Consider the following 14473-nt stretch of genomic DNA (forward strand, 5'->3'; position numbering starts at 1 on the left):
AGTGCGTTTGCATTGTTGCATGGAGGTGCTTCTTTTCCTGCCGCAGTTCGGAGCCGACGAGGGTGTCGCGGGCCCAAGAGTGCCCTCAGTGGGCACCCGGCCTGATGGCCGCATATGGCCCTCAGCGGGTTCACCGTGCTCAGGGCCGGGGAAGGAAGTGACCTCGCCGAGCGCCCGTTCGGGCCGCCGCCTCCTTGGGCTTCTCCACAAAGGCTGGCGGCCCTCCTCTCATTAAAGCCTCATTACTGGAACCCCCGCTTGGCTCGCGACGGTCCCTTCGCGCCCCCCAGCCCAGGGGCCTCAGAATTCCCTCCCCTGATGTTTTGATGCCCGTGATGGTGCGCCACCAGGAAATTAGTGCCTGACAACATCGTCTAATGGCAATAAATTGTTTGCGATTCCGAGTGACACGTCGCGGGATCAAACACAGCCGCATTGTGTACGGTGCCCTCGCTCACTACTCGTTAACTTGGGGGCGCAGTGGCCGTTCTTGGTCAGGGAAGGTTGTGCGCAGGCCCCTGGCTGTCCGCTCCCACCTGGGCTCAGCCGACCTGGAGGTCCTAGCCGTTCTAGAGGGGCGTGTCCCTCCCAGAGAAGATCTGCAAAACTCAGGACCCAGGCACGCCTCTCCAAGAGGTGAAGGTTTCTGAAAGTCAGGAGCTCAGAGGGCGCAAACTCTTGAGTTGAGCTCAGAGGGAACCGACGTACTCCTTGCTGGAAAATCAGAAGTGCATGAAGCCTCCGTTCCAGACACGGTCGAGCCGAGAACCTCTGGACGTTACACTTTTGCATTAATCTCCCCATTCTCTTCCAACTTCGTACTGGGAAAGCTGAGAGCACTTGGTTTAGAAGCAAAAATGTCCAATCTGGCCTTGTCTGGAATTGTGTAATATCGCGTCCCCCAAACTTCAAGCCCACGGCTACCACCTCTACGATTATTTGCTTAATATTTTCCCTTACGTTGACTCACTTTTAATACTTAAATACATGTTTTTGGAAAAAACCTTGATACTACTACTGTGACTGGAAAAGTGGCTGCTACTCACCACAAAAGGGAATTATTGTAAAAGATAAACACAACCAACCAACGCTAATACAGGTTAGCTATGTTGCTTGCCTGGGAATGACTTCTAGAGGTCCAACTGTGTGTGTGTGTGTGTGTGTGTGTGTGTGTGTGTGTGTGTGTGTGTGTGTGTATTAGCAAGTGTTGAGAGTGTCAAATACAGATCTTTCTGGAAGAAATGAGAGAACTGAAAAGGGAATGTTTCTCACTATTCAATAATGTTAATTAATTCTTTGTCTCCACACTATCTAAAATTATGTTGAGGACCCTAAAAGTTGCACTGGTTTCGGGTTTACCAATGTCTATTGAAGAGGATGTAAAAAATTCAAGATAAAAAAATAACATGTTGAGTTATTATTATTTACCCAATAACCGTGTTAAACGTGTTCACACAGTATCACATTTAATTCTCACAATAGACCTACAAGGGAGAGACTAGCTTAGGGTGGCCATGTATGGTTGTGCAGGATGCTCACTGAACAAGGGAACCCAGCTGAGGAACTAAGAGGGTCTGAAGTTCAGTGCTTGTGTGCTCATCAAACTGAGTACCTCAGCTCAGGGCTGCACTCGAGGAAAAGCGTATTTCTCTAATTTGCACAAAGTTGGGGTATGACCTAGCTCTTATCTGAGGCTTAGAGAGCTTGACCAAGCCCAGACTGGAGCGCCATCTGATATTCATCCTTCTAGGAGGAAGACCAGGGTCTTTTGGGGATTGGGGGAGGTGGTGCTGGGAGGCTCAGAGCGGGATACTGGAAGACTAGTCCCTGGTTTGACCAAAGGTAAAGGCAACGAGACTGCTGGGTTTTCCCTTCCCCTTGATCCTCACGCTTCATGCAAATATTTGGAGAGAACTTGAGTAAAAATACAGCGGGTCAAGGGCCCATTTTCCCTGCTAGCAGCCAGGCTGGGGTAGGGGGAGAAGATATCCTGGTTTGCTTGACCTAACTATGGGCGTTTAGACCTGTTCCTTGCCTTTTTTGGTTCAGTTTACCTGCATGAGTTTATAGACCAGAGTTCTGCTTTGTTGCCGTCCCTACTGTTAGACCAGTGTCCTTATAAGAAGAGGAGAAAAGACACAGAGATAGACACAGAAGGGAACAAGGTGATGTGAAGACGGAGGCAAAGATTGGATTGATGCATCTATAGGCCAAGGAATGCCAAGAATTGCTGACAATCACCAGAAGCTAGAAAGAGGCAAGAAAGAATTCTCCCCTAGGGCCTTCAGAGAGAGCATAGCCCTGTCAATACCTTGATTTCAGACATCTAGTCTTCAGAACCATAAATTTCTGTTGTTTCAAGCCATCTAGTTGGTGGTAATTTGTTACAGAAGCAGCCCTAGGAAACTAATGTATAGAGTGATGTGATGAGGGTAAGAGAGCTGTTACTTTAGATGGCACAATCACAAATGTGTGGGGAGATGATGTTTTAGCTAAGATGGAGCCAGTCATGAAATTCTGGGGGGCAAGTGTATTTTAAAGCTGCTCGGTCCAATACAGTAGCTGCTAGCCACATGTGGCCATAGAACGCTTGAAATGCAGCTGGTCCAAATTGAGATAAGTTGAAAGAGTAAAACACCACCAGATATCAAAGACTTAGTATGAAAAGAAAAGAATGTAAAATATCCCATTCATTTAAAAATATTAATTGCAAATTGAAATGATAATATTTTGGATAGATCGAGTTAAAGAAAGAATATTATTAAAAGTAATTTCACCTGCTTCTTTTTACCTTTCTAAATGTGGGCAGTAGAAAATTTCAAATTACATTTGTGGCTCACATTATATTTCTATCGCATGGTGGTGTTCTAAAGGGAAGGAACAGCATGTGCAAAGGCCCTGTGGCAGGGAAGGCGCTTCATGTGTTCAGTACTTCTGTACTCAGCCTGCATGTTGATATTTATTTGGTGATGTTGCTAAACCTGGGGAGCTGATCCAAGAAGCCCTATTGAACTTACAAAGAATAAAATATATGTCTTCGTTCCTTCTTCTCAGTGGAAGGAGAGGTCATGAAATTCAGCCCTTCAGCCTGAATGGCACCTCCTTTCTCCTTTCCAACTCTCTTAGGCACAAACTCTGCCCATCCATTCTGCTCAGTACGTCCATCTCACTCTCTCCCTATGCTTGCTTTTAAAAAAAAAAATTAATTAATTAATTAATTTTTGGCTGCACTGGGTCTTCGTTGCTCCTCGTGGGCTTTCTCTAGTTGCGACGAGCGGGGGCTACTCTTCATTGCGGTGCTTCTCACTGCGGTGGCTTCTCTTGTTGCAGAGCATGGGCTCTAGGCGCGTGGGCTTCAGTAATTGTGGCACGCAGACTCGATAGTTGTGGCTTGTGGGCTCTAGAGCGCAGCAGGCTCAGTAGTTGTGGCGCACAGGCTTAGTTGCTCCACGGCATGTGGGATCTTCCTGGACCAGGGCTTGAACCCGTGTCCCCTGCATTGGCAGGCAGATTCTTAACCACTGTGCCACCAGGGAAGTCCTCTCTATGCTTGTTAAGGTGAAGGACTTGGAATGAGGTCTAGCTTAAGTCTCCTTATCTGCTGATGGCTGGCGCCAAGGCCATGGTATGATGGTACAGAGCAGAGACCACCCTCCCCAAACCCACAGCTTGCAAAGTGAACTTCAAAGACCATGTTAGTCCATTTATTAAGCTAGAATTTTGTTCTTCCAAGACTACAGGTGGGCTGCCTGTCTATTTTTGTAAAGTTTTATTGGAACACGAGAATGTCCATTGTCTGTGGCTGCTTTCAGGCTCCAGTAGCAGAAGCTGTTGAGTAGTTGCAGCGGACATCATACAGCCCACAAGTCTGAAATATTTACTCTCTGGCCCTTTAAGGAAAAGTTTGCTGATCCCTGCTGTGTTTTAGAATAATTGTTGCAGGAATAGGTAACTAATACAATGACTTTAGGATCTAGAACAATGGGCCTAACTGGGCTTGTATGGTATGGGGTAGGGCTTCTGATTTCAGTTTAGCTCCATTTAAGAGGTGTTAACTGAGCATCTACTGTGTGCCAGGCCCAGTCTCAATCATATTCCAGAATGCTGCATTTATTCCTTTATCTACTGTCCCCTTAGGCACTTCTGAGTTGATGGCATTCTGTAGGTGTGTCAAGTGTCTGTGGATTTAAATTGGTTTTTAGAGATTGGAATTAGCAGGACATTCTTTGGAAACACAATGGAGTATTCTGTAATCATGGAGCAGGGAGCAGGTAGATTCCGGCTGCTATGTATGTGAAGAGTTTGTTGGTTGTTACAATCTGGAAATGTTCCTACTGCCTTACCCTGAGCCTCCCAGGGCTCTCCTGCTGCCCCAGCTGCCCACCACCACCACCCCCCTCCTTGGCCCAATGGTCCAGCAACCACAGGGCATAAGGCAGGCACAGCAGGGGCCTCCGGAGCTTTTGGGGTCTACTCTGATCGGTCAGTTCTCATGTCATACCAGTGATGGCATATTTATATGTCACCCCAAGACAAACCCTGACTGCCAGCCACTGCTCCACCTTAGTCTTGGTGTGTGGAGGAGGAAGCCCCATCTCCACTGCTCTCCAAGGCCAGACCTTGGGCCTGGCCCTGAAGAGACACTCAGCGATGTTGTCAGTATGATGGAATTCACTGGTGTCCATTGAATGTTTGCCCTTTTCTGGGGTAGACAAGGGAGAGGATGCAAAGAAGAATAAAACATGGGAGTTCTGTAGCCAGATCTTCCGTGGTGAAATCAAACCCCATTTCTTACCTTGGGCAAGTGACTCAGTTCTCCGTGCCTCCGTTTCCTCCTCTGTGACAATGATAGTTCCTACCTCATGGCATTTTTACTGAGGAGGAAGTAATATAATTATATATATATATAATTATTATATATATATTATATGTCAGTATATAATATCAATATAATGCAATTATATATAATATAATAATATAAAGGTAGCACTAACACAAGTGCTAAGAATAATACCTGTACCTGGTAAGCACTCAGAAAATGTTAGCAAAAACGTCCAGGGACCGGAAGAATAAACTCAGAGGGGGTCGTGATAATGGCAAGGTGTGAGTTCAGTCAGTGTGGAATGAGTGCTGACGATGTTCCCACAATGCAGACAGGGCTGGTTTCCTGGGCAAGTGACCCGTGCCCAGTGCCCCCTGCTTAGAAGCACCCTGCACTTGGTTTAATGCTTTACTCTTGCCATCTCGAAATTCTTAAGTAACTTTTGTTTGTTTGCATGGTTTTTTGCATTTTTAAATTAATTTTTATTGGAGTAGAGTTGCTTTACAATGTCGTGTTAGTTTCTGCTGTACAGCAAAGTGAATCAGCTATACGTATACATATATCCCCTCTTTTTTGGATTTCCTTCCCATTTAGGTCACCACAGAGCATTGAGTAGAGTTCCCTGTGCTATACAGTAGGTTCTCATTAGTTATCTATTTTATACATAGTAGTATATATATGTCAATCCCAATGTCCCAGTTCATCCCACCCTCCTCTTCACCCCCCACCCCGGTATCCATATGTTTGTTCTCTATTTTTGCTTTGCAAATAAGTTCATCTGTATCATTTTTCTAGATTCTGCATAAAAGCTATATTATACGATATTTGTTTTTCTCTTTCTGACTTCACTCTGTATGAGTCTCTAGGTCCATCCACGTGTCTGCAAAATGCTCAATCAAAATCCTTAAGTAACTTCTGAACAAAGGGCCCACATTTTCATTTTGCACTGAGCCCTGAAGGTTATGTAATGGTCTTGCATACAGAGGTGGGTGAGGCACCGTTCTGCTCCTCAGGAGCTTTGCAAGCCTGCTAGGTGGGCGGATGGACCCACCCTAATCACATCACAGAGTTATAGCATCCTGGGGGAGCGTTGGGCTTCCACATGTGCGCCCACACATCTAGGTTGGGTGGAAACCGCCAAGCTGCAAAGGAAAGCACAGCAAAGGCCAAGCCTGCCTGATTCCACCATGGCAACCCCAAGAGAGACTCCAGCAAGGAAACCACGTCCCATGATGCATCTGTTCAGGGAATGCTGCTTGGATTTATCTTCTGCAAGAGGAATAGGGTTTTGAATTTCTATTTTTGAAACCTTTGGAAAATCCCTCTTTAATCATGATGACAGTTTGACGTTTTTCCAGCTGTTTAGAAGCAGTAGACAAGTCAAGTCGCTCGGCAGGGCACAGATTGGCATGCTGGGATGAGTTTGGGTTCTAACCTCCCTCCCCATCCCTGTCTCCTCTCAGCTTTGAGGAAAAGGGAAGGAAGAAAGAAGAAAACCCAAACCCAGGCTCTTGCAGGGTCTGTGCCCATCTGTGCCGTCTGCATTTGGGGGTTTACTCCTGAGAGTGAAATCTTAATTGGGCAACTGTGTCTTTCCTCCTCCCAGTTTCGTGGACTCACCTCCTTCTTGCCGGCAGAGGATTCCAGTGGCTTGTGTCTTTCCCTCATTAAATTCGCCTCTTGGTCGGGAAGATTGTTTTATTGGCTCAGCAGGCACCAGTGATGGCTCTTCATTTTTTTACGTGGTCTTCCACGGGCAGTCAACACGTGGGTGTGGATAATAACCCAGGTTCCATCTTCACCTGACTTATTGGATAAGAGCATGTGCTCAAGTCTTAGCTTTGCCTCTTACTCTCTGGGGGACATTGGAAAAGTTACTTGACCTCTCTGTGCCTCAGTTTCTCCATCTATAAAATGCCAGGAGGAAAATTAAATGACTTAATACATATAAAGTGCTTAGAACACAGAATTAAGCATTTAGGCATATAAGTAAGTATATAACATTTTAAAAGCCATCTTTCCCACTTATTATTATGTATGGATATTCTATTACCTCTATCATCATACTTCTATCTATAAGAACACGTGTATACATTGTAAAGCAATTATACTCCAATAAAGATGTAAAAAAAAAAACAACAAAACCTAAGGGTAAGATGGGAATAAAGACACAGACCTACTAGAGAATGGACTTGAAGATATGGGGAGGGGGAAGGGTAAGCTGGGACAAAGAGTGGCATGGACATGTATACACTACCAAACGTAAAATAGATAGCTAGTGGGAAGCAGCCACATAGCACAGGGAGATCAGCTCGGTGGTTTGTGACCACCTAGAGGGGTGGGATAGGGAGGGTGGGAGGGAGGGAGACGCAAGAGGGAAGAGATATGGGAACATATGTATATGTATAACTGATTCACTCTGTTATAAAGTAGAAACTAACACACCATTGTAAAGCAATTATACTCCAATAAAGATGTTAAAAAAAAAAAAAAAGAACACGTGTATATAACAACCTCTACATTCCAGGTGTGTTTTTCAGCCCTCTACAAGAATCACCTCACTCAAACCTCAAAATGACGTTGCGAGGTAGGGACTGTTTTTTCCCCCATTTTATAGATAAAGGAAACTGGGGCACAGAGAAGTTAAGTAGCTTGCCTGAGGTCACACAGCTGGAACCAAGAGTCATACTCAGGCCTTTAGCACCAGAGTCACTCACCACACTTACCCTTTGGGATCCACTCATGCATACAACACGCTTTGCTGAACATTTAGGATTTTTCCTTTTCAAATAACATTTTCAACTTCTTATTGAAGAATAATAGATCATAAGTGTAGAACACATGTATTTTCACAAAGTGAAAACACCCACGTAACCAGCACCCACATCAGGAAACAGAAGATGATGGTCCCTCAGGAGCCCCCTGGGTCTTCTGGTCACTCCATTCCCATCCCCCACCCATGAATACCCACTAGCCCGACTTCCAACAGCAGAGATTAATTTTGCCTAGTTTTATACTTTATGAAAACAGAACCACGCAGCATGTATTCTTTTGATTCTGGCCTACTTTGCTCAATATTATGTTTGTAAGATTCATCCATATTTTTGCTTGTGGTTGTAGATTGTTTATTCTCCTTACTGCATAGGGTCCCATTTATCATGTATCTATCTATTCTACCGTTGATGGGCGTCTGGGTCGTTTTCATGAATAGTGCTACTAGGAACATTCTGCCACATGCTTTTTGGTGGACATATATATGCAGTTCTGTCGCGTGTATTCCTAGGAATAGGACAGCGGATATGCGTATATTTGGCTTCAGTAGATACTGCTAAACAGTTTGCCAAAGTTTTTTCAGGACACTGTGTGGTGGTGTTGGGGAATGAGATCGGGGGTTGGGTATTTGTAAGTGATTTCCCTTTCTGACCGTTGACTGGAAATGAAACATGACATTTGCACCTAGTGGCAGGCAGTGTCATCAAGGTACGCCAGGGACTTATTTATGGGGTTTTGTTAAACATCCCACCTTTCTTTAATTTCTGCAGGATATCCTTTTCCTGTAACGTTGGTCGAAAGGGCAAACCGTGCAGGTTTCGTGATGTAGCTATTAGAGCTGAAAGGCAGAGCAGCAGTGGGGTTGACACTGTTCCCCGGTGGGTGTGAGCCTGGCACTGAGCCCTTCTCGCCCTGTGAATCCACAGAGTGAGCGTGATGGAGTGGCTTATCCGCTCATCACCAAACGTCGACTAAGTGCTCTCTGCGTGGCCCACCCTGTGCTGGACACTGGGGACACAGTGGTATACAAGGTTGGCCGGTTCTCTGTCCTCTCTGGGCTTATATCCTCCTGGAGGCTCATTCAAACAGGGACATGAACAGCTTGAAACAAGTATTTTCAGAGCATGGTAAGAAAATGAAAAAAATAAAATAAAATAAAACAAGGATATGAGAAAGCAAGTAATTGGGAAGGTGGGCGGCATTGTTGACAGCCCAGGGAAAGGACACCAGTCATCAGTTTAGAAATATCTCAATATTTAGAAACATTGAGGAGGGCCGGCCTCTTGGGCCTGCAGGTCTATGTACTTGCTGTGATGCTCTGCTCTTGCTGTCCTAAAAGACTTAATAATTTTTGAGCAAGAACCCACATTTTCATTTTGTCCTGGGCCCCATGGATCACGTAGTTGGTCCTGCCAGGTTGTTGGAGCGGGGAACAAAGAAACTGCACGTAAGACGCCCCGATGGCTAAGCCTGGAGGATTCCTCAGTTTCTCCTTGCCCCTCCCCCTTCCCCCTCATTTCTCCGAATCTTACAAGTTCTGAACCTGGCTCTGAGGCTTCGGTGAGAGCAAATCAGGATCCAAATTGGGCAGTTGCTTTTGATGTGGGCCTTTCAGGGCTTAGAAATCCTGCAGTTCCCGTCCCCGGAGGCCCCCGGGTAATTAATGATAACGGCGCTTTCTCCATTGTGTAAGCCAGAAGGAAGGAAGGAAGAGCACTTTAAAAGGAGAGAGTGTACAAGTACTGGGCCCTTGGACTTCAAGCCCTCTGGTGAGGGAAGTGTAGCCCTTCAGCAGAGGGCTTGTCCGGATAGCTCTGGGGAGCTCCATGGGCTGGTGACCCGAGTCAGGTCATCGGGCTCTGACCCTGGGTCATCTCTGTTGTGCTTTGATGATCCAGTCACTGCCTCAAGTCCCAGCTGAGGCCTAGAGAGCCACTGCTGAGCATTTGAGACTTTGGCAGAATCCGAATCCTGGCCAATCCGAATCTAGAATCCTCTAGAATGTTCCCAGCATCCCAGGAGACCCGATGTCCCAGTTATACTGGCAGGGAGGGCCTGGGGCAGCTGCAGACAGGGCTTCTCAGAGTCTGAGAGGAGCCCCACTTCTATTGTTATGAGCCCCTCCATCATTTCATAGGGTGAAGAAATGCCAAGAGAAGGTTCTAGAAGATTATGATTCGTTTTAGACATTTGCCACCAACAAACGCATACGTTTGAGAAACACACACAGAATATCATGTAATGTAATTATGTTAGGCAGGATTTTTATAGTCACACTCATATTTGTATTTATAATTAGCTAATCAATGGGGGATAGGAGTGTGTGGGTACACAGCCCAGCTCTCCCATCGGCCTGTGAGATGATTCTCCAGCGGAGTCTACGTGGCTCCTCTGAGGGTCCTCGGGACTGAGTCCCAGTGGTAAGCTGCTCATTGGCACACCTTTCGCGGCTTTCCTCCCTTCCCTGCCTCGCTTTCCCCCTACTTCATTGTGCTTCTGGAATCAGCCCCCGTACCACATTCCCTGTACCCCAGTCCTTTTCTCAGGCTCTGCTTTTGGGAACCCAAATTAGGACATTGCCTTAACAACTCAGATCTACCATGCCAGTCCCAGAGCTCCCTGATCATCCTCTAGATTCTTAATTCACCATCCTAAATACATTTCAAAGTACTGATACCTTGTTCTGTGGCCTTAGGAAAATCACTCTACCTGTCTGGGCCCAGATTTGTCACCCATTAAGTGAAATAACATTAAGCTAATAACACCCATGTCTTCACTTTTCCAGTATGGTTGTGGACCTCAAATGCTGTAAGACCTAGGAAATGACAATGATCCCTGAGTCGAGGGATTTGATGATGTTAATTTTCTTTGTCCTCTTTCTTATTTTCCAATTTTCGTGCAAGGGATATGTAAATGTTTTGAAACCAGAGAAAAACAATTCGTGCTATTGGAAAATGAAAAGGCAGTTTCTGAAGACCGGAGAACACTAGGCAAGAGGAAAGAGGAGGCTGGAGAGAGTGGAATTTGAGGCAAACAGCAGTCATTTGGGGGCAATGGGTCCGATGATTGATGATAAACGTCAGTTTTCTTTGGGGGCAACTTGAGAGCCCATGGTCTCAAGTGGGCCATGGAAACCTGGGCTGGGGGCTGGGGTAAGAGACTCCTTCTCATCTCCCTGAATGAGGGAGAAGGGGTGGATGCTGGACTCACCATCAGGATTGGAGCATGATGGTGGGAGGACAGTGGGAGTGTGGGAAGGGGGCATGAGAAGGAGTGGGAGAGGACCCAGCCATGAGTGATGGAGCAGGGCAGAGGAGAGGCCCTAAAGACAGACATCCAGACAAAAGTACGGCTTGGGTGCACTTGGATGTTCCCTGATGTGTTTGTGAAAGAAGAAAGAGAAAGAAGCTGTGATACTCTCAGAACCCCAAGTATCCCTGAGCATCCCTATTTCCTGATTTAAGCCAATCTTCTGCCAGGCTTCCTGATCTGTGAGGAGAGATGTCTCTGTTTCAGCTACTGCCGTAAACCCAGTGCCTGGCGCCTAGAGTATCCACAAACTATTATTATTCAACTGGTTTAACCCAGATATAATCTGGGGCACTATGTTTCTCAGTCTTACCTCAGTGTGGTACTTAGAGAAACGGAGTCCAAAATAAAAAAGTATTCAGAATTTAAAAGCGATTTGAATCTTTACTTGTGACTCTCAAAACAATTCCATGTGGCTCTAATTCATAATCTAGAGCTATGGTTCCTAAAATCCCCCTTTCTCTCTTCTCTGGTCCTCACACATCCTGCTGCTGCTGCAGAGATGCTTGCTGTCTAAATGCCCCAAAATCTGTTCCTCATCTTCAGCCGCTGTGGCATTTCCTCTTCCTCCTTTCCACATGTCACACTTTATGGCTTCTCGGCCAGATGTCCCTGGAATGTCTGCTCTGGCCAAAAGAACATGCTAGAAGGGTTGGAGAACACATGAGCTCTTTGCACAGAGTCCTTCCTCATTCTTTACAGAAGGAAGCATGCCGAGATCAGTGATCAGATGAACAGATGAAGGAGGACTTGCTGACAGAAGGATCTGGGTTTGGATCCTGGATCCTCTTCTCGTTCACCATGTGCCTTTGTGCAAGTGATGAAGCCATTTGGAAAGTCAGTTTCCTTGTGAGCAAAGCAGGGAAATGATATATTCCCTGATGATATATTCCCTGATGATATATTCCCTGATGGTATATTCCTTGATGATATATTCCCTGATGGTATATTCCCTGATGATATATTCCCTGATGATTATTCCCTGATGATATATTCCCTGATGATATATTCCCTGATGATTATTCCCTGATGATATATTCCCTGATGGTATATTCCCTGATGATATATTCCCTGATGATATGATATATTCCCTGATGGTATATTCCCTGATGGTATATTCCCTGATGATATATTCCCTGATGATATATTCCCTGATGGTATATTCCCTGATGATATATTCCCTGATGATATGATATATTCCCTGATGATATATTCCCTGATGATATATTCCCTGATGATATGATATATTCCCTGATGATATATTCCCTGATGGTATATTCCTTGATGATATATTCCCTGATGGTATATTCCCTGATGATATATTCCCTGATGATTATTCCCTGATGATATATTCCTTGATGATATATTCCCTGATGGTATATTCCCTGATGATATATTCCCTGATGATATATTCCCTGATGATATGATATATTCCCTGATGATATATTCCCTGATGATATGATATATTCCCTGATGATATGATATATTCCCTGATGATATATTCCCTGTTTGATGCAGAGAGTAGTTAGCATCAAATATGTTAATTTATTGAGATGCTCTCACAGTGCCTGACACGGAGCACTAATAAGGGTTGGCTAAGTCATCACCGTCACCATCCTGAAATGTCTTTCACCAACATGAAAAAAAATGTTGGCCCTCTTCTGCCCCAGGGAAGAAGTGACTGGACTCAGTTTCCCTTGAGCCCTCAACATTGGCACCATTTTCCCCCTCCTCCCCTCCCCTCCTCTCTGTTCCCCTTCTTCTTATTCCTCTCCCCTCCTCCCCTCCCCTTCCTCTCTCCCTCCTCCCCCTCCCCTTTCTCTCTCTCCTCCTCCCCCTCCCCCTCCTCCCCTTACCCCTCCCCCTCCTCCTCCTCCCCTCCCCTTCCTCTCCCCCTCCTCCCCTCCCCTTCCTCTCCCCCTCCTCCCCTCCCCTTCCTCTCCCCCTCCTCCCCCTCGCCTTCCTCTCTCCCTCCTCCCCCTCCCCTTCCTCTCCCCCTCCTCCCCTCCCCTCCTCCCCCTCCCCTCCCCCTCCCTCTCCTCCCCTTCCCTCCTCTTTCTTCTCCTTCTCTACATTCTCCTTCTCCTGTTTCTTCTCATTACGTTATCACTTTATGGGCTCTGGAACCAGACTTCCTGAATTCAAATCTTGGCTCTAGGACTTACTGGGACCTAGGTAAACTTCTTAGCTGCTATGCACCTTCTTCCTCTGTGAAAGGGTTAATAATAGTACCGACCGTATAGAATTGCTGTGAAGATTACGGAAGCTGATACCATATGTAGAAGAGCTGAGAAGAATGTTTTCATATGGTAAGTGGCCAACAAGTGTGAACTATTTTGCCGTATGTAGAGTAGCAGGTGGCATCCGGACTGGAAGCCAGTTCTCACAGCAAACTCTATGTTTATAACACCGGCTCTGCCTCCTGCCTTCCGGCTTAGCATGGGGCCACGTGTAGTTACAAAAATGTCCCTTCCCCACATGCCCCAAAGAATTGAAAGTAGAATGTCAAAGATATTTGTACACGTATGTTCATAGCAACATTACTCCCATTGGCAAGAGGTGGAAACCACTCACATGCCCATGATGGATGAAAGGGTCAGCAAAACGTAGGTACATACAATGGAATATGATTCAGCCTTAAAAAGGAAGGAAGTTCTGACACATAGTACAACATGGGTGAGCCTTCAAGACATTATGCTGAGTGAGATAAACCAGTCCCCAAAAGACAACTACTGTATGATTCCACTTATACGAGGTACTTGGAGTAATCAAAATCGTAGAGACAGAAAGCAAAGTGGTGGTTACCAGGGGCTGGGGGACGAGAAATGAGGAGTTAGTGTTTAATGAATACAGACATTCATTTTTCCAAGAAGAAAAGAGTCCTGCAGATGGCTGGCGGGGATGGTCACACAACAGTATGAATGTACTTAATGCCACTGAACTGTGCACTTAAAATGGTTATGATGGTCAATTTCTGCTCTGTGTATTTCACCACCAAAAAAATCCACAAAAATCAAAAATCAAAATCTTGCTCCCCTTCTGCCCCAGGAAAGAGATGACAGGATTCAGTTTCCCCTGAGAACTTTTGTTGCTAATCTGGGGGCTGTGGTTGCCTCAGTCAGTAACCCCATCTCTTGCTTATGCCCTGAATTTGTGGTGTGGTGACATTGGTGGTGACCAAGAGCAGTGAGCCCCCAACCTCCCACTGGGAGCAGGCATGCATGACCAAGACCCATCTTCACTGCATCCTTGATAAGAAGGGCCAGCAGTGGCTCTGGTTGACAAAGCCAGTGGCTCAGGAAGCCAGGAGATCTTTAAAGTTGATTAATTTTGAAATCTGGGGGAAACGTCTTATTTTATTATTGTCTGTGTGTCACTGGGGAAAAGGAGAAGTGTTGTGTGTTTCTGCCGTTGCCCCACTGGCTTGTGTGAGTGGCTATTTGCTGTAGAGACCTGGCTGTCTCCTCCTTTGTCACAAACTCCCCGCCGTGTCCTGGCTACATTCTCTTTAGGGTCCCGAAGGTGAGTGAACCCTTTGTGTCAGATGGAACATGCTGCAGTGACCTGCAG

The sequence above is a fragment of the Phocoena phocoena genome, chromosome 20, assembly GCF_963924675.1.
Source record: "Phocoena phocoena chromosome 20, mPhoPho1.1, whole genome shotgun sequence".
Classification (NCBI taxonomy): domain Eukaryota; kingdom Metazoa; phylum Chordata; class Mammalia; order Artiodactyla; family Phocoenidae; genus Phocoena; species Phocoena phocoena.